We start from the raw sequence: 27,831 nt of genomic DNA, 5'->3' as shown, positions 1-27,831 counted from the left end.
GGGCTCTATAGGAATCTTTTTTTAATTTTCATTCCCTTCCTATATGGAATGAAATTTGATCATTACTACTGCATAGTCTTGTTATTACCTAATAAGAGAGATTCTGTGATACATTCAGATACTATGTTCTCATATCTCAAAAGAAATCTGTGCAACACAAATCACAATAAGATGATCTTGCCTCCTTTCTGATTACCTGGTCCAAAGTTCATTAATTTCAATGGAAACATACCATTGACTTTGATTCAGGCCTTAATTTTGCACACTAGATTTCTGTCCATGCTTAACCAAAAATTCTTATTAAGCTTGGTTTACCAGTGCAGTATAAGTAGAGCATTGATGTGGACACAGTTGCAAAATGAGGACAGACGCTTGCATGGAAATAAGTGGCAGGCTGCAACTTTTATTAAACTTTAACACAGGGGAGGGGCACTACTCGCCCATCACCCATACTCTCCTACATTTAATTGGTTCCAGGGCGGGCATTACAGGGCTCCTGACCACATAACCTGTGCCAAACACCAGGCTTACAAGGCTCCTTACCATATAACCCATAACATGGGTGGGATCTCCTCAGCCTACCCAGCAGGACTCATCCATGATGGGGATAGAGAGTGCAAGAGGGGGGAGAGGTCTGACCTCAACCCACAAAGGCCACAAGGTTTCATACTGTCACGCGAGTCCAAGGCCCATCACCAAAATCCCAGGTCTTTGATCTCTGGGAACTATTGATTTTATTCTCTTAACTGCACTGGAAACCAGCTGGAAGGTGTGATGAATAAGCAACTCAACCCTAGTACCTCAGTTGGATGCTAAGCACATTCCTGCTTAACTCTCTGTGGCTTGCAGGTGCTTCGAGGAAGACTTAAAAACTCCCTGGTCCTCTGCCAGTTGGCCCATGGGAGAAAAAAAATCCTTCCTGACTCCCTAAACAGGTGACTGGGTAGACCCTGAGCATCTGTCAGGCTGGGTTCCCATTCCTAATTTGCGCCGATAGGGTGGTCTGCTGGAATGGAGCCAAAAGAGGCTCCACATGGCTCCTAGGCTGGGCTAACTCCTAGGAGCTGAGGAATACTGACCAATCAGTACATCTTTCCCTCAGTAGGCCAATGGATGCTGTTAGGATATAGATATTCAGGCCTGTCTGTAAAGGCCTATACTCTAAGAATTTAGGTGTAGTCTTATCACTTAGCTAATTATAGAGGTATAAAAGAAAGAAAGAATCAAAATCACTGTCTGCTGGTGTAAGGGCCTTCTCTCACTGTGACAGTCTGAGGCCCTGTTCTTCGGCTAAGGTCTCTGGCTAAGCAGCAGAGGCAGCCATAAGCTGGGAAGAGATCGGTCACATCCTCACATTCCAAACTAGTCACATTGAAATAAGGTGCTATTGGGCTGTTAGGAATACAATCCTGTCCTGATAATGCCTATTGCCTCCAGAGAAAGGGAAGAGCCTAGAAGAGGTAAAAGGAAACTTAGTTTGATAGCGTCCTGTCTGGCAAGAACTCACTTATCAATAACTGGGATGTTAAATCCTCATTTCTGTGTTAATTCTATCACTGTAGTCCCCATTTCCCTATTGTTTGTCTGTATAATCTCTGTCTGGTTCTGTGATTGTTCCTGTCTGCTGTATAATTAATTTTGCTGGGTGTAAACTAATTAAGGTGGTGGGATATAATTGGTTACATAATCATGTTACAATGTGTTAGGATTGGTTAGTTAAATTTCAGTAAAATGATTGGTTAAGGTATAGCTAAGCAGAACTCAAGTTTTACTATATAGTCTGTAGTCAATCAGGAAGTAAGGGTGGGAATGGGAATCATGTTTTGCTAAGGGGGGGAATGGGAACAGGGACACAGGTAAGGCTCTGGTGTCAGAGCTGGGAAGGGGGACACTAAGGAAGGAAACTGGAATCATGCTTGCTGGAAATTCACCCCAATAAACATTGAATTGTTTGCGCCTTTGGACTTCAGGTACTGTTGCGCTCTGTTCAAGAGAGAAGGACCAGGGAAGTAAGCCGGTGAAGGAATAAGCCCCCTAACAGATGCCACTGCCAGAGACTCCCAGAGAGAGGAGCTACCTATTGTCTCTCCCTTGCTGCTGGGACTGTCCCCCTTTTACCACCGGCCACATCAAGTTTCCTCACCCATTGACACAGGTGGGTGGTATTTATTTGTGCACGTTTGATCATCATGCCGGACAACAAAACCATTCCACAGATAAGCACTCCACAAGGAGCCTGTAGCATGCTTTCTAAAATGTTTATATAGCACTAACCAGTGTAGGTACAGACCAAGTTAGGCTGTAGCCATGTTTGACTATTTATTTCAAACTTGATCTAAGAGACATGGTGGGCCGATCAATATCCAGTGAGGAAGTCACTCCAGAGACACTTTACATGAAATGGTTCAATTGTCTCATTTGTCTTTTCAATGGTTTAAATGAGTTTACACAATAGACCTGGTTGCCAGAACCACTCTGGGGAGCGCACACACAGCACATTTTACAACCATTGTTATATCACTTGATTCTGGGATACCTCAGAACTCACACCATAGTGCCCAGGCCTGTTTCTGGGAACAGGGGTTTTCAGATATTTCCAGATGTGAGGCAGTGCATTGTGGGACTGAATTTGGATGAGTGAGTATCTCTAAAACTTGTGGTTTCCTTTCCAGAATTAGGAGAAACCAACCATTATAACCAATGCATATTACATACCTAGCATGACTTGTGTTTGGACTCAGGAATACCTACAAGCGTGGTGGGTTCAAGGCTTTCCAAGCAATAGTTTTTTGCAATGCATTTTCATTCAGAGGAGACAGAATCATAGTGGAAAGGGCTTCAAATGATACCTGAAGCTCTATGACATGGGCAGACGAATATTAGGTACTGTGTATTGTATTATTGTGAATATTGTGGATGTTGTCCAGTGTTAGCCAACTCTCTCTCTCTCCCCTCCTCCCATATCATACTACATATGAGCAGGATTGTGCCTGGTCTTTGGCAGATGCATAAGGGTAGAGAGAAGACACAAGATGATCTTCTCTCCTTCTCCTTTCTTCTTCATCCTGTGCTTGCGTACAGTGTCATTAGAGAGCATATGCACTGCTCTCTGCTAGTGGCTATGCAGTTACCAGCAAGCTGCTCAAGCAAAAACAGACATTCAATACTGCACGCCTGAAATGGGTGGCAGAATTATCACTGCAACATGCACTTGCTGAGTCAGCCAGAATTCCTCCTGAGGGCTCTGACTGAAGCACAGAATCTCTGCACCCTTTCTAGTGCAGGCCAGGTCTACAATATGCAATATATTAAAATTATATATTTGCCTTGTGGACTTGAGATTCATACTCCAGAGCTGAACTTGTTTTTCCTTCATACTGTAGTTTGGGAACTCACTGCTTAGACAACATGAAGTCTCAGGACAGGAAATGAACTGTGATTACTTAAGTGTTGTACTCTGTATGCTATGCCCCTAGTGCAGCGTGCTATTAAGTCAGCTATATTATTTGCCTTGCTACCTTGCACCCACTTTCTCCCAAGTCAGCTGACTCAGTCTCTTCATTTATAGCACCATCAATATTTTGTAAGCATCATTCTTTCACTAAATTGAAACATGGTGTTTGTCTTATGCACTTGCTGAGAGCAAGGTTTTGAAATGTCTATTTTGTTTTTCACTTGCTTTCTCATTATGATTTTTTTTTACAAAGTCAATTCCGAAATAAACAGCGTATGACATGAACCCAGGATAAATAATTTACTTAGCTTCATTTTGTGCAGAGCAGTTATCTATAATTCAGCAAATTAGAATGTGGGGTAATGTAGCAGAGCCATTTAGATAACCAACCTGGCAAATTATTTTACAGTAGATTTTTTTTTTTTTAAAATAACTCCATGGGTTCATCACAATAATGTGGCACTATTACAAGTAGCATGACTAATGGTTACTTACAAATGTTATAAGCACAAATTTACAGAGAAACCTCTAATTGAAAGATTCATGGTTAAGGAGCTTGTTGGAGGATGCCAAAAATCTCTCACATACAAGCTGCATTGGCAGTAAACAACAGCTGCACCTTGCTGCTGAGCGCCAATAGCCGCCTAATTGTTGCTGTTTATTTTGATGTTTCCTGCAAACCTGTTAGCTGCATCAATAAGGTAATCTGAAAAAAACTTGTACACACATTAATCTGCAATGGAGCATGCTTTGTAAGACAAACTCATTTGCTAGAGAGAGAAAATATTTGGCGCAGGGACATTTGCTTTATCATATCTGTATAATGTGTTCAGATAAGCATTTAGCTGAGTAGCAGTCAAAGCCAACATATAAACCCATGTGTGCAGGTCAGAACAAGAGCGGATTCCAAAAGACAGAGAGGAAATGGCTCTTAGGTTATAGACATGATTAAGAACTAAATATAGACTTGGGAACCACAAGTATTTTGAATGAGGAGTTCTATGGACCTAAGATATTATTTTCCTCTGTGTTTGGAAGGTGTGTAGCACATTTTGGGCCTTAATATACAAATAATGATAATAAAAATGTCTCTAAATTTGGTTCTAAATGGAGCCATAGAAATTGTTTGCAATTCAACCATATTAACTTACCTTGGGTCTCATTCTAAACTCAGAGCTGAGCTCAGATTCACCCAAAGTTTTTCAAAAGTTCAAGGTTGAGTAAATCTGGGGCAATTTATCTCTTTTGCTTTGAAATCATAGAATCAAATATTGTAAAACCAGATGAAACTTTCCCTCTCCTCAGGCTCTTATCCCTTCCTCCTAACAGAGGTATCTGCACACCTGAAGATTAAATAGCTTCAACTGAGTTTCATATTGAAATTGTGGTTTCATTAACAAAATAACACAGAAAAAAGACACATAAATCCCTTTGAATAGGCTCCTCTCAGTCATTAGTGTCACATTTAATTGTTAATAGAGTTCTTTATGTTTATTTACAAAAGAAAATAAGTAAGTCTTTCACTCATTTTTTTTTTAAAGACTAATCTACTTGTTTCAACATTCAATGTCTGGGGAAATGAACATGTACATACCCACACATACATAACCCAGGTTATCCAGACTTGTATTTTTTTAAAAAACATTTCTTTGTCATGTGTTAAGTTTGCATTACTTTGCCTAGCATAAATAAAGATGGCAGCTGTCATTCCACTATTTTAAAATCTGTTTCTTTTTAGAAAAGAATCACAATAAAATAAGACATTTTGCTGACTTTCTAGTCATGTATCTTTTACTGAGTCAGTTTTGGCTAGTTTTTTCTGAGACTGAAGGCATCTTCTCTTTATCTCCCTGTTTTGAGCACAGGCAAAAGTGAAGCAACCAACTTTTCCACTTTGCTCCCACCCTACGAACTCCTTATATAGCCAATGACTGAGAAGAACTTTAAACTGATGTTTCTGTTAAGATGATCAGCAGTGAAATAATGACACAGGCATTTAAAGCATCATCAACACCCTATTGACATGAAGGAGTGATCCATACTTTGCTTTGAGCTATTGTTTCAGGCTGTCAACAGGCTCCGGTAGATATCACAGCATGAATTACACTCCAAAATATTAATTTGATTTGTCTCCCTAAGAATGAGGGCTAAAGATATTTGATTAGAAGTTTAGATTCAGGAGCAAAATTCAGAAAGGAAAGCAATTGTGAAAATTGGCTTTGCCTCATTATAGCATTGTACACAGGGGCCTGCCATGAACATTCATTTAGTGTATCCAAAGGCACTTGCTTAAACCAAATCAGTAAAACTCACTAAAATCATAAATCAGGACTTTGGATTTAGATGAGGTTTCTTTCAAGTTTTTTTTTTTTCCCCTTCAGAAGACTTATTGCTCCTGACAGGTGTTGGCTTGACAATCTTGGATACAAACATCGTCTCTGTAGACAACTGGTGCAGTAGTAGCGCAAGTTACTTTGCCTTAACCTGAATGGTGAGAAGGTAGTTTGGTCTCCATCACTCTCAATCCTTAGTCATTCTACTGAGGCTGCCTATAATCAGTGTGAAGATAGTGGTGACTTTTATGATATGGATATTGGGCCACAAAGCACTAGATTTTCATTGATGGTTTTTGTTTGTTTGTTTGTAACCATAACCTATAGGAAGCTCTGGTGTTTTGGCAATGAGCCAGTCACCACATAAGGTTATAAGTGCAAACCAATCTCAGGAAAAGGCTTTGCTTGGTTACAGTCTGATCTTTAATAATCTCTGGCATTTTTCCAATCTAGGCTATGTGATAACTTCCATAGTTATACATAAAGAATACATTCTCCATGTTTGAGAGATCAAAGGATGTTTGTCTGTAGCTACTGTTTAAAACAAAAAAGCAACCCCCTGATCTACATTTTATAAAATAATAGGTTAGTGTCAGGGTTTTATGGTCATTTTGAAAATCCTCTCCTCCCTTAAGATTATTTATTTAGGGAAGAATGGGGCATTCAGAACTTGAAGCAATTACTTTTGAAGTCAGTGGGAATCTTCCCATTGACTTCAGTGGGGGATGCATCAGGCTTTTTTTTTTTTTTTTTTTTTTTTAAAAAAGAAACTGCTCTCAAAGCACTTAAATGTAAACAAGGACAGGAAAACGCATCAGCACGCACAGCTAAAAGCAGTAGCTTGGCGGCTAATGTTTGTCATGCTTTGTCTGATATTCAGCAGCTATAAACACAGTGGAAAGCAAACCGAGCACTGCTGGAGATGGTCATATAAGAAAAGCAGAGCTGTAGTCTGAATGGGCATGGGAGGAATTGTGCTGTATTTATACTAAGCTATGTAAAACTCAAAGGCTTTAGAAGCAGTGACACATCTTCTAGGCCTGATTCTATGCACAGGGTAAATGACCACTCACTGAAGGAGGTGTGAAGTGCTACTAAATCAGAATTCTCAGTTCAATCAATCTCATTTTGCACACATGGAAATTATTACACCAGAGGCAAAGTGGAGAATCAGTAGTTAAGGTCTTATTGTCAGAAGAGCTGAGCACCCACACTTCCAGTTGAAGTAAATGGGAGCTGAATGCTCATCACCTTTGAAAATCGTGTCCTAAGTATGTTAGCATATGACATTCCCGCAAGAACATACAGAGGCAATAATAAGGTGGATGGGTAGCAGTAGGAAGCAAATTGTCACCAACAAAATATTGGAGTAGCAGCTCTAGTGCAGCCGTTTCCACCAGTGCAATTCAAACTTGCATCACAAAACTGGTCTCTCGTTACCAGAGAGATCCTGCCCCACCATGCCCACACACAGATAAGAACAATTAGGCTGCACCTTGAGTTACTTCAATAAACCATGTACAAACACCCATTGAGAGGTTCAGAATTTTTTCCCAAGCCTAGCTTTAATTAATATTTGTAAAGCACTTTGAGATCCTTGAATGAGGTGTACTGTATGCAAATAAATAGTGCTGTAGCGATAGCTGTTTATCGTAGGTAAGTAAAGAACAAACAAGCAATATATATGTAGATAGGTTATTGCTTATTATAACCCCAGTACATATCGGATTGTTTCCTCATCTGTCTAAAAATTTTAGACCCCCACAGGGCTCACTGTGGACATTTACAAAGTTTTCTAAAGTATCATGGGAAATGAGGTTTCCATTAGAAGTAATTTAGCATTTATACCGCTAGAGCTGGGCGCAGAAGAAAATGCCTTGTTTTTAATCAATCAATTTTACCTCAGAAAAATAGCTCATGTCAGAAACTTCTCTCTCACAGACACCCAGTAATGTGTTTGTGTGTGATGGCCTTGCCAACTTCTTTGGCATAAAGGTTTTTCATAGAACTGGGAAACAGAATCACCCTTATTGGCACTGGATTGCTTGCAATATAAAAACAGCCCTACTGCCATCCTTCCTACTTTTTATTCCATAGCTATTTTCTCCTGATGTACTTTTTAAGGAGAGTTGCTTAGTGGTTAGAACAGAGGACAGTGAGTCTAGACTCTTGGGTTCTATTATCAGGTCTGAGAAGTTTAATAAAACTGCTGATCATGGACAGGTCAGTTAGTCTTGGTTTACAAGAGTAAGGGCTTCAAGAGAGGGCACACAGCGTGTGGGTCTTCTACTTAACAGGCTGCATCTGGACACAAAACAACAGCTGCCCTTGCAGCAGAGAAGAAACTTCTCTGTATTTAAAAAGGTGCAGTACAACTAATAAATACAACACACACACTAATCTACAAAATGTATTGAAGATCTAGTCCTCAGTTTGTTTTGTAAATGTCCAACCCTAGGTTCTACAAACCGCATTGAGAAAATGGATGGTTTGCCTGAAGTATTATTGTTGGGTTTTTTTGTTTTAGGAAGTAGTTGTTTAATGACTAATGTGGAACAAAGGGAGCATCTGACTCACCTCTTCAGTGCCTTTCAGACAATTTTTGGATGAGGCAGAGTGGATGTCTGTAGTTTAACTACAGTTAAAATTGTTTCTGAAATAGAAGTTTCCTTCAACTACATGGGGCACTTTGCATTTCATATTAAAACTGCAACTAGTTATTTTAATTAGTTTTCACAATCATTTTCTAGAACAATTTTGATGAGGTTAAGTTAAGAGGATAAATCACACAGATTTAGGTGCTAGCTTTGACAAATCTAATCTTCGAGAAATGTTTGAGCAATCAAACTGTCTGGGGCTCACATGCCTTTTAGTCTCAAAACCTTTTAGATTTCCAGTTGCTGCCAATAGTATCTAAGCCAACTGGACTGAGTTAAAGAAAAACTGTCTATGTCTAGATCATTTATTGTTTATTTTATTTTTTTAAGCTAGTAATGTTTGGGTCAGCTGTATTCTTCACTGGAATATCTGGTCCACTTACAAGCTTCGCTGCCTGTAGTATTTACACATTTGAAATTGATATTGTTTTATCTACTCAAAGCTAACCCTGTAAACCAAGCTCAAAATTTGGCAATACCTGTTTGATGTTATAAAAGCTGCTGTAGCCAGGATCAAGCAAGTTATTTGCTGCTGGAGTGAAAACAAACTTATAAAATCATAGAAAATCCACTTAAAATGTTCAATACTAAAGTCTCTGCTTAAGCTGTACTCAAGAAAGACACAACATGATAGTCTGCGTTTTTCTTTGAGATAGAGGCAGAAGAAAAGCAATGAAAAATAACTTTGCTAATTTCTTAAAAAAAAAAAAAGTCTTTCTGGTCAAGTTTTCTCTAGTGAGATATAGTCATTTGAATCCCACTTAAACTATTTTAGCACTCAAGTATCACAGCATAGTTTTTGTCCCCTAACAAGCTACTCTAAAGTTGATTATTTATCCCAAATTGTAGCACATTTGTTCTGTTTTTCCTCCATACTGCTTTCTAACCTACTACACTTTCTACAAATACCCTGCCTCTAAATCAGCAGAGGAAATGGAAAATAGCTGTATAAATAGTAGCCAGGTCCCTCCCCTCTCTTCCAGCAGTATGCATTTTACTCTACATAGGGTTCTAGCTTGCTCTAGTGTGTGCCCTTTCCAATAGGCTTCAGCTGGTTCACATCACCAGTCAGGCGCTTGCATCAATAGAGGGATTTTATCTGCCCATCTCTTTCTTTGAATCCTTTGGAAACTATGAACTCCATATACATAGAAACTGCTGTATATGAAGGATGAGGACATTCTTTAATCTACTTTTGATAACGTATAAATATTGTGGTTTTGAAAGTTTGATGTAGACACGAACATGATCATATTTCTGTTCCAGGTAGGAGAGACTGTGAAAATGAAGAGCAAAGAGCAAAAATCCTAAGAAAAACAGGAGCAGGGGAAAGGGCCCTAACTACTGGACTATAGAGTCTGTATATTTCTCTCTCTGGCTCCATGACCTGTTGAAGCATTTATCCAAAGGCGAACAATCACAGGGCCAGAGAGAGAGAGAGAAAGAGAAGGAATGACTCTGTAGTGGAGTGGTTAGGGAACTCACAAGACCCAGGGTCCAGTCCCCCTGGTCTAATCATGTATCCCAGTGGTTAGGGCCCTGATCAAACCCTTTTTTCCTATTACACAGGGGAATTGAACCTAGGTCTCCCACATCCCAGGTGAGTGCTCTAACTACTGGGCTAAAAGGAATAAGGTGGGTGGCAGTGCTACCTCCTGTGGCCATTTTGTGGGGAGTGAGGAAGAGCCCTAACTCATTCCAGCAAGAAACAGCTTAGGCATCTAAGCCACCTGACTCCAGGCAGGGGGTTCTCATTCATGGATCACTAAGCAGAGATAGGTGCATCCCTACTGCCTGGACTTAGCTGTGTATCTCCAGGAGAGGGCCAGGGCTAAGCACCAGTCCCTGTTGTCACCATTTCCCATTGGGTAGTTTAGACAACTCCCCGCCTAGCATGCTGGCTTTTGTGAATCGCAGTCTCAGGTGCCTCTCTTTTCCCATTCATCGTATAGGGAGCCTAACTCAGGCTTTATGGATCACAGTGGGTTCTTGTGGTTTTTGTTAGGCATTGTGACGCTCAGCATTGCAAAGCCTTAGTCTCTTTGTGGATCAGGGTCCCCACCCGCCTCGCTATTCTCCACTTACCTCCTCTTTAAAAGCCTGTGAAAAATGTTCAGCTCTTTAGCATGACTTTAAAGTTAAAAGAAATCAGATTCAAGACCAAGGAGTCGGGGAAGTGCCTTCACTTTGAAGCAAGGGGGTTAATAACCTTAAAACCTCGTAGAGTTCTCTGCTGCCTAATATTTTATCCCAGCCAGAAAACAAAACAAAACAAAAGAGATTTAAAAATGCACCCCCCCCCTTTTTTTTTCTTTAAAGGGCAAAAAACTTATTATCCGCAGTTCCTCATAATCCAGTTCTGAAAAGAACAAGCAAACCAAACTGAGGCATGCTGCCTGGGCTGAAGGAATGAGGAGTCTGTGATTCTTAACAATGGAAGCACTACAGCGGAGGTACAAGAGGCTGTTTCTGAAAGTCAAGGGGTAGTTTTCACTAAACCATAAATCTGTTGGCCCTCTTGCTGAGGTCTCTGGATAATAAGAGCACAGGAAATTGATCCTGTTAGTGTTCCAGTGAAAAATGTAAACTTTTTGTCTTTTAGCTTATTTGTTTGACTACAGTGAAAGTGAACATAATTTCTGCACATTGGTAGAAAATAAGAAACAGACATGGACATTTCATTTCTCCCTTCCAGCCATTCCTTTCATATATTCTGGGAAAAGATTAATAGACCGTGCAATGTCCGTTATCACCCAAGTTTACACCCACCATACCCATTCCAGAAGTATGCGTTACCTAGGGAGGTGGTAGAATCTCCTTCCTTAGAGGTTTTTTTAAGGTCAGGCTTGACAAAGCCCTGGCTGGGATGATTTAACTGGGAATTGGTCCTGCTTCGAGCAGGGGGTTGGACTAGATGACCTTCTGGGGTCCCTTCCAACCCTGATATTCTATGATTCTATGATTCTAAGAGTACTGAATTTGACACATTCAGGTCTGTGAAGCAAATACTAGATGTACACTTGAATAGCGAGTATATCATAACCCAAGTACACTTTCCCTTTGTACTGTTTAATTCATTCTGAGGGTTAATTCACTCTGAGGCTCCAGGCCAGAAGAAAGTAAGGAAGCCTCTGGCAGTACATCTCCACAGTGGGGATTTGAATGGAGGGTGGCTTCAGGAAGAATGCAGAGGCACAGGGTCTTCAAGCACGAGGCTCTTCCAAAATCCACGCTAGCCTCAGGAACTGGCAGGTTTTATGGGGGCTAAGATGTTCTTTCCACAAATGGGCAAATCCCATCTTACCACATATGTGATTTGAAGGAAAATCTTTGAGGGTAATTTCATGGAGTTTCCAGAATTTCAGATTCCCCTTATGGGTTTGTCCTGCATACATCTGCATGGACAATCTAAGCCAATACTATAATAATAGGTACTACATAGAGGGTGGGATTTTCTAAAGGCTTCAGCATTGGCCTAACTCTGCTCCAATTGACTTATACCCACAGTATCTTGCAGTTTTAAAGGCTGAACAAACATTAGTTAATTCAACTTGACAACACCCACATGAAATACATTATTGTTTGAGAGCTAAATTATGTTTGCCTTACTTATGTAAAACCCCCAACAAAGTCAACTGTGCAGGGAGGGAGTTGCATGAGAAAAGTGAACAGAGAAGTGAAGTGACTTGTTCAAGGCCACACATTGAGCAGTACTGGGATTAGAATTCAGGAATTCTATGAATATGTATTGTATAAATAAAGCAGTAGATCCATAGGGTACAGATGCTAATAATGGAAAAAAGTATTACTAGAAATGAATATGTACTGAAAGATCTTCCGCCCTTGGGCTTCCCAAGAATACTCTTGGGCTGTTACATCATGAACTGACATCATTCTGAGGAATGTCAATATTCAAAATAAGGATTTCTACACAAGTGCCAATGAATACATTTTTTTTTTGGATCAGTGTTGACATTCCCAGAAGTATCATCTTCCAGAAAAAGTATTTACTAGTGACTGCGTAGCCTGAAACTCCTAAGGCAATTTTGTAAATATCTCATATTTTGTGCATAGAATTCATGCGTGTTTCTCATTCCTAAATAACCCAAATCTTTAGAGATGTGCAAATTCTGGAAAAAAAAATACTTGTGAACTATTGGCTAGTAGAAACAATACCAGGTAACTTGGAGTAGACGCGCAAAAAATACCAACTAGCTAAAGACATAGTAGAAGTGAATAACTCACATACAACCCATATGTTGAAATATGTTTACATAAATGTACATTACACAACTCTGAATAATGAATAAATTTATGGTAGTCAAAGTCTGTTCATGGATGTCTTGTGTACAGAATAAAATGGCTAAATCCATTAAATAGAAGCTTTCCTACAATAGCTTTTCCTGCTCTAGTACTAACATTATAATTTGCACACAGCGTCTTTTCATGTGAGAATGTCAGAGCACTTTAGAGATATTAATTAATTAATCCTAATAAGACACCTGTGAAGTAGTTAATGAATGAATATAAAAAGATCATTTTATCCATGACTGAAATGCAGTCATCTCTGAGGTGAATAATGGAATCTGCACAGGAGACAAAGAAGAATATTTCAGCATATCCAACTAAAACTGTAAGGCTGGATTTTAGCTAGAGCAAGATGTAATTTAATTCCCCAAATTGTAATATGGACAAGGTACTGGAGTTAACAACACCTTCATTCTTCGAAAAGGGCCCTGGTGATCTTTACTGGCCACAAGTGGCCAAGACCTTGACTTTACATTTCAGCTTAAAGATGGCACTTACTGTAGCACAGTAACCCTTAATAGTATGCTGGGATATTGACTCAGAGGCAAAATTGCCACAGTGTTTTCAATGGTCCATAATATGGTCTGATTAAGGGCCAATTTACTTTATGATAATTATTTATTTATATCTTCAGTCTGCTTCTGTGCCCACACACCAAAGTCTGGATGTCTTGGTCTGTATTTTTTGTTGTTGATATGGCACTCATATATAATTATTCAGGGCAGCAGTGTACTAACATTGTTTGGGCAGATTCATCACCTTTGAAATTACATTTTTCTAGAACTTTTAATGTGTGGAAATCAATTCTAAGATATTTAAGAGAAAAGGAAATGTATCTGTAGGTTTGACATCTTAAATGAAAATATCCATGTGTCCCCTCAAGTAGGTAAAGGTGTATCAAAACATCTGCCCAAACACAGCATTTCATTCTGGAATTCAAATTCTTTGGTCCTTGAAGATAACTGCATAATCTACTCTGAGGCCTGATCCAACTCCCACTGAAGTGGATGAAAAAAACTCACACTGACTTCACTAATAGCTGGATAGAGTCCTTATGGCTTAATCCTTCAAGTGGCAAAGGACCCTCAAACATGCATTGCAATCAGTGTAAGTTGATGGTGCTCAGCACCTTGCAGAAGTGTTCAGCTTCTTACCACAATCGAGTCTTTATTGAGCAAGAGAAGATTCAGCTAACATTACAGGCAAGATCCTCAGTGGGTGTAAATCAACATAACTGCTTTGACTTCAATGCAGCTATGCCAGTTAACACCAGATGAGGATCTGGTCTTCCATCCTAACCTCTGCCCATGCCACATTGCCTCTCTTCAATATAGATGGTTTAAATATACATGGTTAAAAATTAACTTATGCTACCAAAAAACGAAAATCCCCACATATCCCCAAAGAAACACACACAGCTTTTTAGTCCACTCCGGAGGCTTCCCACACTGCTGAAGAATACCATTAGTCAAAAAGACAACATCTGTAATTCATAATTATGTCAAACATAGATTCCAGCTGTGGGATTTTTGTCCATTCTGCCAGTTATATGAGCATAATAACTTCTTATTAAAAAAAAAAAGTTAGTTAAGGTCAAATCCAAGCAAATGAGTTTTACTTAAATAATAAATAAAAACTGTTCTGAAATCTGATAAAGGTCATCGTTTTACTTCTCTGTAAACAAATATTATCCATTTAGGAATGGAGCGGAAAGCAGCTAACAGAACAGTAAAAACAAAAACAACAGCAACAGCAGTGAAGAGATCATTCTGAAAACTGTTTAGAATAAAACTGACAGGATGTAGGTCCTATTTTCATTGAATTTTTGGGTGGTTACCAGATTGCAACACTAGATGGAAGATAGCTCATTGTGCAATGCTTTCTATACATGAGACTTTTCAGACATGCTTTGGAAATAGTATATTATATAGCTTTCTTTTCACTAATTAGGTGTTTTGGGCTTTTTTTCTGGGAAGGAAAACTGACTCCTATGTGTCTGGGGAGGGACTTTTAAGGAATATTCTGATCACCAATTTAGTGGCTACGCTCAGTTCAAAAGCTTTTTTTTTAATCCTTAGGAGTCTGTCACACGAACATAAGTAAGGCTACCTGTGGTGTAAGGTGCTACTGAACATGGTTAAGACCCTGATTCAGGAAAGCACCTTCTTCAGGAAAGCACTTAAGCACATATTTAAGTGCTTTCCTGAATAGGGATGTACTTCAGCATATGCTGAAGTGCAGGGCCCAAAGGCTGACTGTAAAATTCTGCTGAAAAGGCACTGATCAGTTCATAGGCAACAGTTACCATTGGTCATTAATTTTCTCACTTGCTGGTTGTACATATGTCAGCTGATTTAGTTAGCCCAGTCAAGATAATCAGCATGTGTATTGATGTGGATAGCAGTCATGTCCTTGAGCATGCTGATTCCACTAGTTTTTAACACTTTCTAATGCAGCTATCTACAAAAAGAGAGAATCAATATTGCAAGGTGTCCTGCTTATGTTTTCTATTTTATAGTATATTTTCCTTTTGTACCCATATTTCATAAGTGTATCTAAAACACATACTTAAATGATGGTTAAAATAAATAAAAAAGTATATAGAAGGATAAATTAACAGGTTTAGGACAAGGAGGAAAGACACCTTTACAGATGAATTTTGGAAACGGATGGGAGAATTGGCAAGGTGAAGAAATACAAAAAGCTGTTTTAAATGTCAGGAGCTGTAGAGAAGATTCTCACATCAACAGTGGCCAGATTGTGTGCAGAGACAGAGAGAAGGTCAACAACTGCCAAGCAGAGGGAATCAGATCAAGTGGTAAAGAGAGAAAAGATCCACCTTCAATGGCCCTATTACCATAACTTCTGAGCACCTCAGACTCTTTAATATATTTATTCTCATGATAAGGTAAGGAAGATAAGGTACTATTATCCCCATTTCACAGATGAGGGACAGAGACGGAGGACTGGATTTCTAAAGGGATTTAGACACCTAAACATACAGATGGCCACCTAGTAGGATTTTCAAAGCCCCTACACACTACCTCACACTGAAATCAAGCACCAGGCAAACACCCCAACCTCTGGACCATCCGTGTCCATGAAGACGATGCAAGACTCTGAAAGATTTTGAAAGCAAGAGGGGCAACTTGAACTGAATGGGGAGCCAAGAGCATCATTTGAGGAAAAGAGTGATGGGCTCATGGTTTGTTGTTCCTGTATGTGTAAAAAGGCATCCTGAATATGATGTAGTCTGGAGAACTGAGGCAGGACATTCCATCAGGGATAGTCTAGATAATAATTAGTCTCCTACAGTTCTATGATTCTATAATAAGGGAATTGCAGTATCCAGGCAAAAGAAAATGAACCCATGGGTGAAGGTTTTGGTAATGGTGAGGTGACATGTGGCAATTTTGTTTTGAAATGTGGATTTCTAGAGATATGTGTGAGTAGAAAAAAAGTGATGCTCAGAAATGACAATATGTTTATTTTCCCTTTGAGGTGCCGGAGCAGGGCCATGGTCCTTTTTTTAGTGACTAATTATCAGAAATGGGAACACTGGGCACTCATCTTTGCTGCCATGAAGATACATACGTTATAAAAGCAAAGGTAGTTGCTGCCTGCATGTGCCATCTTCCTTTAGAATGACACTGAATTCTGCACCAGATAAGTAAATATCCATACTATTATACTTTCATAATCTTCCTACAGCTTTTCCTCTATTTTTTTTATCATTTGTTATTAGAATTTTTTTAAAAACTTATTCAGATACATTTGTGCTGCCAAGATAAACTCATAGAAAAGTCACTTTGATTCATTCCCTAGGGCTTACAAGACTGGATCCACAATATGCTTATGTAAATTAATACCTCATTGGATTATAAATTGCAAAGAATTTTCTTAAATATTCAACATCTGCTTTCTGCCACAACAACCTTTTACACATTACATGTTTTCAATCACAAAGCATCTGCTCTGTTTATGAACTGAAAAATTGTCTCTCTCTTTTTTTTAAAGCATATAGTTAGGGCAAACTTTGTAGCACATCACATGGAAGCACAGTTTAATTTATGGTCTTCCACAGTTTAACAGTATAAAACTAATGGTTGCTATCAGCAAGGTCATTCAGTAATTCAGGAAGGTATAAATCATCTCAAACCCATTTCCAGATATAATATAGAATAGCATTTCACATTTGGCTGCACTGCAGGCTGTAGATAAGAAGATATTCCTAATATCGTTTTATAGTGTGTGTTACACAGTATATACATCAGTTTTATGTTTGTGTGTAAAAGTATATATCATATTAGTGGGAAATAAAGCACATCTATGACTTGTTGTTTTTTCAGCATTACTAGTAACATGAGCAATAAGAGCTATAACCAAAAGTAAACATGCCCATGGACAGATTGAGACTCCGCAGAGCAATCAGGAGAGATTCATAGATACTAAGGTCAGAAGGGACCATTATGATCATCTAGTCCGACCTCCTGCACAACGCAGGCCAAAGAATCTTACCCACCCACTCCTGCGAAAAACCTCTCACCTATGTCTGAGCTATTGAAGTCCTCAAATCATGGTTTAAAGACTCCAAGGAGCAGAGAATCCTCCAGCAAGTGACCCCCATGCTACAGAGGAAGGCGAAAAACCGGCAGCATGCAGGTCTGTAACAAGATGAAAGTTAATATAAATAAATGCATGGTAATAAATCTGGGAGGGAAAAATAACCCACATAAAGACAAAATGAGGAATGGCTATTTGGAAAGTAGTGAGTTAGAAACAGACTTTTGAAGGATTTAGATTAACTATGAGTTCACGATATGATAGTGAAAAATGTCAAGGACATTCATTTTGGGTGTATGTGAAACTGTGGGCAACTCACTCAACCTTTCTGTTTCTCAGTTTCTCCAAGTATAAAAGAAGGATAATAATACTTACCTTATTGAGGTCCTGATCCAAAGTTCACTGAAGTCATTGGGTGCCTTTCCAGTGAAGGGCTTTGGCTTCCCAATGGGCTTTTTAGGTGAGACTATGAGAGTTCTGCAAAATTCAGTTCACAAACATCTTAACTTCCCAGGGGAAAACTCCACAGCTGCTCCCTCACTTCTTCTCATCAACTCTCCCCTCTCAAACTCCCATCCAACATACATGAGTCTCTCTTTACCATTCCCCCTGTATTTTGCTGTCTTGAATATCTTGGCACCCGAGTCTGACCCCTCTTCTAAGGTGGGAAGGAAGTTCCATTCTTGTGGGGGGATTGAGAAGGAGTGAAGGAGGCCAGCTGTGGCTTCCCAACTATGTAAACAAGCTGAAGAGATGGTTATTGAACTTTTGTAAACATAGTCTGAGGTTCATCGACACATCAGACCTGGAACTCAATATCACACAACACTCTACTTGCAGGTGTACATGGGACAACAGCTAAATCACGTAGAATTCAAACCAGCAACATTTACCACTGGCCACAGTTGACTTATCACTTGTAATGGATCATATGTGGACACGGTGTCTGCAGATCTTCCATCCTAGAAATACTCCATTGTGAAGGCAGATGGTCTTTGATTTAATATAGAGTCACACCCGGGACTTATGTATGTAGAAGCCCAAGCCAACCTTTTGCTCAAGTGTATGGCATCATGTTTATTTGTTTGTTGCACTGAAAATCCATTCATTAATTCCTCCAAAATGTATCCCTGGAAAGCCAAACCACTCCTACCAACATCTGTGATCCCTGTTGCCTACTTAACCTTTCTAGTTGAAGATAATGGGTGAAATCCTGGTCCCATTAAAGTTATTGGTCAAACCCCCATTGACATCGGTGAGGCCAGGATTTCATCCAGATTTCCTAAAACTCTCACCTGCATCTATGCCAGTATGTCACTTTAGATAATGTATATTGAATCATGTTCTATTTGTGTCAGTCCATTCTGCTATTTTACTATCTCTTATTTCTTTTGTCTGTTTAAATATAAACCTGTAGCTGAAGTCCTTTGCTGTCACATGGGTGTGATTCTTAAAGTCATATGTATGAAAAAGGCAAAAATGGCTGAGAATTTAATAAATGGATGAAAACAACTGTGAATCTTAGTGATGATTGAACCTGGTGATGTTCTAAACAAAAAGAGCTCTCAATCTTGTTTGTAGCTGCTTCTGTTGGTTTAGTCTGACTCCACAGACATTGTAGGTGTCAGAGTGATGTTTGGGGTTATTGTGTGTCCTGGTTGTGTTCTTGTGTGGGTAGTTGTGTTTATTTGTGTGGGGGTTCTGTTCTACTGGGAGAGTTGTATGGATTTCTGGTAGGTGACAGTTGGCCCAAGTAATCCACAATCTGAGCCATCTCCCTCATAAAACCAATGAAATTGTTGCATGCAAATTAGCAAGGATGGTGATTGGTTCAGTTATCTCTGATATCACAATGGTCTAGGATTCTTGGCATGACATAGATATATGTCTTACTGTAGCGATATACCACATGGGTACAATTTGTAAAGTCACAATGACTGAGAACTTAACAATTGGATGGTGAAAGATCACGAAACCCAGTGACGATTCAACTTGATGATATTCTGAACAAAAAGAGCTCTCAGCCATGCTTGTAGCTGCTTCCATCACTGCACACTGACTTAACAGACATTTTAGGCTTTAGAGTGACACACAGAGTGACACTACTGGAATCTTCTTATAGAGATATTCAATAAAATATGTGACTTGGAACACCTATGTTTTAGCTGTTAGTATCAATGTGGCTGTTATTATTTCACTAGTCTCTTTTGTGGGATATTCCTGAAGCATGTGTAACATTGGTTTCATCAGCATCACTGGCTGGCGATAGCTCATTCACAAGGTTGACTATCCATAAGTGTATAGAATTCATGATGCTTGCTTTATACATAGCTTTCCTTTTTTCCCCTTCTCTCATTATGAGGAGATACCTGATAGGTGACATCACTGGTGCTGAGCTTACATTCTCAGCAAATGTCCATTTCATCTGACTGATAAAATCCCAGTGCATTGATGTGAACACTTCATTTGCCAAAGGTGTCATAGGGCCTGGTAAGGGTCCAGTTGCCTTCAATGGGTCTTGGATCTAATCCACATACAGATCTAATCCACATACAGTCCTTTGTGACTCAAAAAGTTTCTCAAACAGAGTAAACAATAGGTTGGAATTTCCTATTTGCAAAAGTGAGCTCAAATTCTTTTCTGGTGTAAATAGGCAAAACTCCACTAGAAAGACTGCAGCTCTACCAATTTACACCCACAATTGACCCATTGTTTTTGTTTCGCAACTCTGTTATGATTCTTCTGGCTTTGACAGGGTGAGAGGAAAGGGCCTACAGATTTCATATCCTGCTCCAACATATTTTCAGATTCTGGTTAACAGACAGGTGCTAAGACACAAGAATAACGTATCAGTGTATCATATACTGAAGCCTGCTCCTTTCTGCACAAATTGCAACAGGCATACAGCACTACATAGAATTATGAATCTGATTTCAGAAACCTATGGGTGAACAGCAGCCCAAATTGGTGCTGCACCTGCTTCTTCATTTTGACACTATAGGGCAGTCTTTTTCAAAACCTTCAGTAATAAGCAGGGATGTGGTTCCTGAAAGTGCGTTTGAAGCATGGGAGGGATGAAATATTAGTCTCCAAGATTGCCCAGCATCCTGTGACTGATGTGAAATTGACTGGTCAAAATCTCTGTGATAACATGAACACTATCCTCTGCACTTGTCTTGAGATCATGTATCGATCTTTAATATAAAGCTTCAGAAAGCTGTGGAATAACCTTGATGAAGAACAAAGATCAGTGGGTATCAGCTGCAGTCATGAATTTTAAGATCGCATCTCAAGCCTACATATCATGTATACAACTCTCCCATTGTAAGTCTGTGTAGATGATTGAGTTGAATGATAGAGCAAGGGTGAGGAAATAGTCCTGAGTAGAATGAGAATCCACAGTCCCAGTTACCAGACAGTCTGTTAAAAATCTTTTTGAATAACTCGGGGCAAGTTTGGCTCTCTAGGCTCCTCTTATGATGAAAATATTAAAAGCAAAAGACTTCAGTGAACTACATCAGGGAAAAAACCCCTGTGCTTGTGCTGTGAAAAAACAACCCCTGTCTGTGCTGCAAGTATCACAGAATCAGACTATGCACACAATCCTGCTAATGGTCACTACACAGCTATCTGTGTACAATCTGCCAAGTAGTAGAAGCTGAAAAGGAAGAGAGAGACAAAGAGGCCTGATTCTGTTCCAATAAGCCAATGGGAGTTTTGTCATTCACATTAATAATACCTAGCTCTTATATAATGCTCTTCTTCAGTAGTTCTCAAAGCACTTTACAAAGGAGATCAGTATGATTATCCCCATTTTACTGATGGGGAAACTGAGGCACAGAGCTGTGAAGTGACTTGCCCAAGGTCACCCAGGCCAGTGGCTGAGTGGAAATAGAATCATGGTCTCCTGAGTCACAGTCCACTACTCTACTCTACCCACTAAGCCGCACTGACTCCTTTTTGATCCCATTAATGAGCAGCAGTAGGCTATGTAGTAGGTAACAAAGCAAGGACAGCTGGAGTAAGATCAGGATGTATTTCTTCATTGCTATGTCTCCCATCAGCACTATTAATTATACATCATCAATTTCATCAGCTGTGCTTTGGGATTAGGTTTTGCCATTTACTTGTCCTCAGTCTGTTAGCTTTCATTCTGATGCATTTATTGTGCATTGTGGTAAATTAAAGCCAAAGACTGTTTACAATCTACAGGAATTCTCTACAGGGGTAAAATATTCAAAAGAGCCTAAATGACTTAGACTCCTAAGTCTCATTTTCAAAAGTGACTTAGATACTTAGGGCCAGATTTTTAAAGGTACGTGGATACTTAAAGATGCAGACAGATGCCTAGTGGTATTTTCAAAAAACATCAAGGCACCTACCTCTCATGAGGAGTTAGCTTATTGCTGCTTGTATTAGGAGTCAGGGGCCTACATGCTTTTGAAAATCCCACTAGGTGCCTTAATATCTTTAAAAAAAAATCTGTCCCTTAGGATTTTCTGATTTTCAATAAGACCTAGACACCTAAGTGCTAAAGTCACTTTTGAAAATGGGACTTAGGTTGAATAGTGTAGGCACTTTTGAAAATTTTACCTCAGGGTACCGAAAAGCTTAAAGTACTACAGGTTAATTTTGAGATTTAAAATATTTGTCAGAACGCTTAGTATTTGCAGAAAAAAGTTTTTTGCAAATATCTCAGTATAAAGCAAGCAGCTAGCTGCAAAGAAGCATTACATTTTAGTGTCACATCCATCTTCCAAAGGAGCTTTGTCACTTACCAGAATTTGCTGTTCTGTAATGTCTTTGTCTTGTCAAAATTGATTTTAATACTGCTGTTCAGAGTTGGCAGCAGTACAGCTTTTAGAAAACCTGTGAAAACTTTCATTTGAGCTTTGGATTCTGCTGAATAAGTTTCAGAATTATTGACAACAGATATTGATTTTATTTTTCTAACTACTGTGGAGAGTGAATAAGAACTTTAACTTTTAATAATTGCAATCACACTTTGTGGGGTGTTTTTGTCTGGCTACACCAAAAGAAAAGAAAGGAGACACTGGATATAGATTAATTAGGCCGCAACTTTATTATTAACTGTCTAGTAGTACCTGACAGATAAAAGTGTACAGTGCAGGTAAATTCATGAACATCAGCCCACCTCTTTTCCATCCTGGTCCCCAGCCAACTCATTGCTGGGACCTTACCATTCCCCCCATCCCAAAAGAGGGTTAAGAGGCTATAAAGGAGGCGGGGAATTGGCTCCCTACCATGTCAGTCATGGGAGGCCCTCTGTTTCCACTCCTTTAACAAACATCTCATTTAAATCTATTGCCAATCTATTTATCTGGTCACTGTATCCATGTCCTATGGAGTACCTGCATTGAACATCCACCCCATGCTTATATAATGAGTTGCAACATCATAGCCTAACTCCTGTTCCATGCTTGCCTCAGTTATGCCCTCTGGAACCTGATTGTGAGGAAGGTGAAAAAAGAATTCATTTTGCCTTGGCCAATCTAGCAGTGAAGGAAAAATTCCTTCCCAGCCCCACTGAGAAAGGAGTGCTCACAGTGGATCCTGACCAAAGATGGTATTTCATCATGTCCAAGGGTAGGAGGGTGGCTGCTGCTCCACTTGGTCCAGGTGAGACAGGGCTTTTCCTGCCTGTCTTACCCTATATACTCTCCCCTCCCTTCTGATCAGATAACCTGGGAGGATGAGTCAGCATCCCCACACTGATGAGCGTCCATGTGTCTCTACATCTTAAAGAGGTATACCCCTTCCTCCGGCATGCCAGACAATGCCCCTTCTCCCTGTTTAAATTGCGGTATGGACATTTTTGCCAAAGTCAGTGAGAACTTTTCTCTTTTATCCTCTGGTCATATGCCCAGGGCTTTCTAATATCCAGGCAATTTGTAGTAAAATTGATTTCCCAAATGTTTTTTCACGTTCAAGTTTTTAGTGCTGGTTTTGTACATAATGGGCTGCATTTTTTGCATAATGGGCTGCATGGGCTGGAATAAACATTTCCCCTTGACTTTACTCCATTTAATTGTGTGGGGACCAAAGCAGAATTTGGATGTATTGCATGTATTATTTCTCCGGTTTGAACTAATTTCTCACAACAACAATAGATCAATTAAAGCATATCTTATCTCTGGATAAGGAAAGATAATCATTCCTTTTCCAATATTTTACTATATTGGGTTGGCTAATTAAAACAGCTGCGCACATGCTGCAAGATTCAGTTCTTGGGAGGTTTGTGAAAGTGGCTTGTTTGTTTTGGTTCACAAGGGGTGGAAATTAACGGACTCCTATTGATTCACTTGAAAGGTGTAAGTGATTCAGTACATATGACCTAGCAACAGGCCTAGGTAACACCCGAGAAAGATTATTCCTGTCCTTGAAAGGAATAATTTGCATGGGAATGCTATCAATGGGATGGCAAGAAGACAGACTATGGGCATATATTTATTTTTTGGCAGCATTAATACTTTCCTCTTTTGGGGTGAATAAAACGTGAAATTTGACCCCTAAAATGGAACATTCAAAGTCAGAAGTATATGATACCAAAAGTATAACTACCTTGCAACTTGAGTTCTTACAAAAATGACACAATCCTCTGACAGGACAGTAATAAATGTAGGTAACCTAGAGTGGCTATATGTTCTAACAAGTTTATATGTATTATGTTACCATTGTGTGTTGTACATCTTAATTGGTTTATGTTGGTAATTACTTTCTCTGAAATATTTCATATCTCTCCATATCTTTGAAGTTTAATTGCATATGGAGTGAGCTCATCGCCGGTGATCCCTTGGAGTTTGAGGATGATTGTCATCCAGTAAAATGAAAGCTGGTTATTGCTGGTGGATCTGCAGGTGACTAATGAGACCTATCCGGGATCTGCAAACCTTGTCTCAGTTGGGGCAGACATTTCCCAATGGAAGGGCGGATCTGGATTGTTAAATCATGCTGTGACTTTCCTTCTTTCCCGTTTCTCTGTGTCCTGTTGTCTCCATTGGATCTCAAAATACTGGCATCCCTGCCACAAAATCCTTTTACATCTTGGTCGATATAGGGATTGGGATTCCTATGAGTTTATGTCAATATTGCACTTTTTCATGTTGGCTTGGAGGGTGTCTTTGAAGCATTTTTTTTTGCCCACCCCTTGACCATTGGCCATGGCTCAGTAGTGAGAACATGACCTGCTTTGGGAGTCAACTTTCTGGCATTCAAGGAACATGACCAGCCCAATGGAGTTGTGGCAGATGACCATAGCATCAGTGCTGGAGGTTTTGGTTTAGGACAGAATACTGATGATGCATCGGTCATCCCACTTGATTCAGAAGATCTTTTGGAGACAACATTGATGGTATCTTTCTAGAACTGTTAAATATCTACTGTACATTGTTCTCCAGGGTCTCTTTATTGATCTGAATTATGGGAGCAGGATCTTGGTGATTTGGAGCCTGTTGGTAGAGTACTTTAGTTTTCTTGGTGCTAAGTGTGAGTCTGAGTTCGTTGTAGGCCACAGATAAAGTGTTGATTATTTTTTGAAGATCTTCTTCTGAGTGGGTGCACAGGGCACAGTCATCTGCATATTGGAGCTCAGTGACTTATTTAGTGATAGTCTTTGTCTTGGACCGGAGGCAACTGATTTTGAAGAGCTGGCCATCCATTCTGTATTGGACATCAAGTCTGGAGGGGAGCTTGTCAGCAATGAGAAGGAGGATGACAGCAAGGAAGATGGAGAGAAGGGTTGGTGCTTGACTCCTGTCTTGACTAGGAAAGGGTCCATTTCAGATTCATTGCTGATGACAATAGAGTGAGCTACATGATAAAAAAAAAACTAACCCTGTTAAACCAATGATAATATAATAAAGAAACACACAAGGTTAGAGTTTTAAACACCAGATTCCCTTTCTGACCCTGCAGTTTTTGAGTGTAATTACAGTTGCAATTATTTGTATGCACAAATGAAATCATTCAACTATGTATTTACTGATTGCATCAGAAAGTCTAGCTGTTTCTCTTTTCTTGTCATAAATTCAGAAAGTTCTTTGCATCTTCTAGGATGTGTTGCAAAATGTATGAGAATGCATCAGTTCTCCTATCAAGTTTTCAAAGAAAAACACAGCCAGTGCAATATTTTTATTCAAGAGCAGCTTTTAAAGTGAGACAACTCTTGTCTCCTGCACTGTGATTATAGATTATGTAATGTTTAGGAACACAGGGAGATTCAGATTCTGGGTAATCAAAATATGTCTCCTCACTATTTGTCCTCAGAAGTTTCTGCTCTTGTATCCTTCAGAGAGTAAGTATATGTAAGCTCCAAGTTGAAAATGGAGCAGATGCACATCCCCAAACTCAGCTCATTACAGTAAAGTCAGGTGGTTTCCTCTCCACAAAGCATGCACTGAAGGTGATGGATTCTGCTCTTATGCATGCAGCATACAACGTGTGTTTCTTCATTTTTCACACCACTTAATTTATATGGGTCTAAGCTACTTGAAATGAGTCATAAGCTTCTTGAAAATATTGCCTGTCCCATGAGGTGAGGACAGAGGAAGTTAGACAGGTGGGCAGTGTTTTAAATCAGATACATAATGTCTTCCCACTGATGTCAGCTGTGCCCATTGACATGTTGGTTGTACCTACATAGTTTTAGATGACATTCATCTCCACTGCGGGAGGGCCAGCTACGTGAGGGGAGTGATGGGGGAGATGGTAAAGGAATAGCTAAATAAAATATAGGTTGGGGGGGGGTGAATGAGCAAAATGATGAATGTAATTGTATTCTCCATTAGCAACCTCTTCCCTTTCCCCTCCACCCACCAAATCAACAAAACCCACCCAAACAAACAACCTAAATGAGCCCCATTCTATAAATGAAAGTTGATTCTGGGCAATTCTAATACAATTCTCACTGATACCAGATGTTTTTAATAGGATACCATGGTTTTTAATGTCAACATGGAACTTCTTTAGACATTATTCAGAAAACGTAATATGTTGTCATAGCATCAATCACTGATGTCCATTCACACGCCTCAGAATCAAACTATACATAAGGTGCCCCCCAACTTCTCCCAAGAAACACTTCCTTCTTACCCATGTTCAGGAAGAATGCTTATAGCAACAGTCTAGTCTTTTAAATAAGAAGTTGCCTGTTTTCTATTGAGAAATAAAGGTACACAAGTAAAATATCAGTAGAAACTACAGGTGCAGTGATTATCTTTTCACCTGCCGCAGTAGTTACCTATGGAAATAGCTAGCTAAAGCACACCTGAATACTGCTGTAGCAATAAGGAAAGAAAGATGGTATATTTTGAAAAGCTAATATATTTAAGCCTTGGTTTCTTAGATATACCAGCTGACAAGTTGGAGGCCTTACAATGAGTTACTTCAAATGTGCCCTTCTCTTGCATGCAGTGCATCTCCATGCTCTGGCTGATGCAGTGTGTCAGATGGAAACACAGGGAAACTTACATATGGTGATCCAAGAGCAGAGCAAGGAGCGAATGGTGACTCATTCACATTTAGGTCCCTGTTTCCACCCTGTCCCCTGGGGAAAAAAGCAGCCCTTTTTTTGGCACAGCCTCTTTCTCGCTCTGCACCAGTCTGACTGGATTGGCTGACCCACTCAGGGAATGCAGAGCCAAAACACCACACAGACTCCACCTACCTACATGGTTGAGAGAGTAACAGCTGAGTAACAGCTGTTCTCCAACCCCCTCTGCCCCATTAGGCTACACAGTGGAGTAAGGTTAATTCCTTACTGTCTGCATGGAAGCACAGCTGGGGTCAGGATGTAGCCTGTGGTAAATTAGAAGTTGCAATTTAGCTGAAACTCCCAACTGAAATATCCAAGAATCCTAATATCACCACTCAAAATGAGATATAACTATAAAGGATAGTCATAAAATGCCTAGATAAAAATAAATTATTCAAATTGCCATAACAATGGGGCAGAACTATCTGTAGGACATCAAAACATTTTTATTCCCATAATATATCACACATCTTTATCTGTAAAACTTAAAAAAATAACACAGCAAAATATTCACATTAAAACCATTCCCCTATTGGGCCATATCCAAAGCTCTTTGGACTCAATTGAAAGTCTCTCTTTGTCTTCAGTGGATTTTGGATCAGGCCCATAATCAACACTTTGGCAATCTATGGAAAACTTAGAGTCAAATGTAAAACATCAGTCAGAACATCTCATAGACTTTAAGGCCAGAAGGGACCATCACGAACATCTGTACCAACTGAACACCACAGGGCAGGTTTTCAAAGAGTTTAGTTGTACATTTATGCACAAAATCATATAATTGCATGAACAATGGCTAATAATAATTACTTGCACATCAAATTAATCAATTTGGTAATTTCATCTGTCCCTAAGTGGCCTGATCGTGCAGATTCTCAGGCAAATCTCCAATTTATTAATTTAGAGTTATATAAAGGTCTTATCATTTATGTCTCTGTTCATTTTTACAATAAAAAAATTCTT

General features: G+C 39.5%; 1 long non-coding RNA gene across 1 annotated transcript in view; it reads left to right on the top strand.

Moving 5' to 3' along the window:
- LOC142068528 (uncharacterized) overlaps positions 1–27,831 on the top strand; it is a 56,806-nt gene that overhangs the window by 12,236 nt on the left and 16,739 nt on the right. The window contains exons 2-4 of the long non-coding RNA XR_012664358.1: positions 1,971–2,155; positions 16,254–16,422; positions 17,102–17,414. This is a non-coding gene — a long non-coding RNA (uncharacterized LOC142068528). The remainder of the gene's footprint in view (positions 1–1,970; positions 2,156–16,253; positions 16,423–17,101; positions 17,415–27,831) is intronic.

This window comes from Caretta caretta, chromosome 11 (genome assembly GCF_965140235.1).
Source record: "Caretta caretta isolate rCarCar2 chromosome 11, rCarCar1.hap1, whole genome shotgun sequence".
In the NCBI taxonomy this organism is placed as follows: Eukaryota; Metazoa; Chordata; order Testudines; family Cheloniidae; genus Caretta; species Caretta caretta.
The sequence above is the reverse complement of the archived record's forward strand: the minus strand, read 5'-3'. Positions and strand labels throughout refer to the sequence as shown.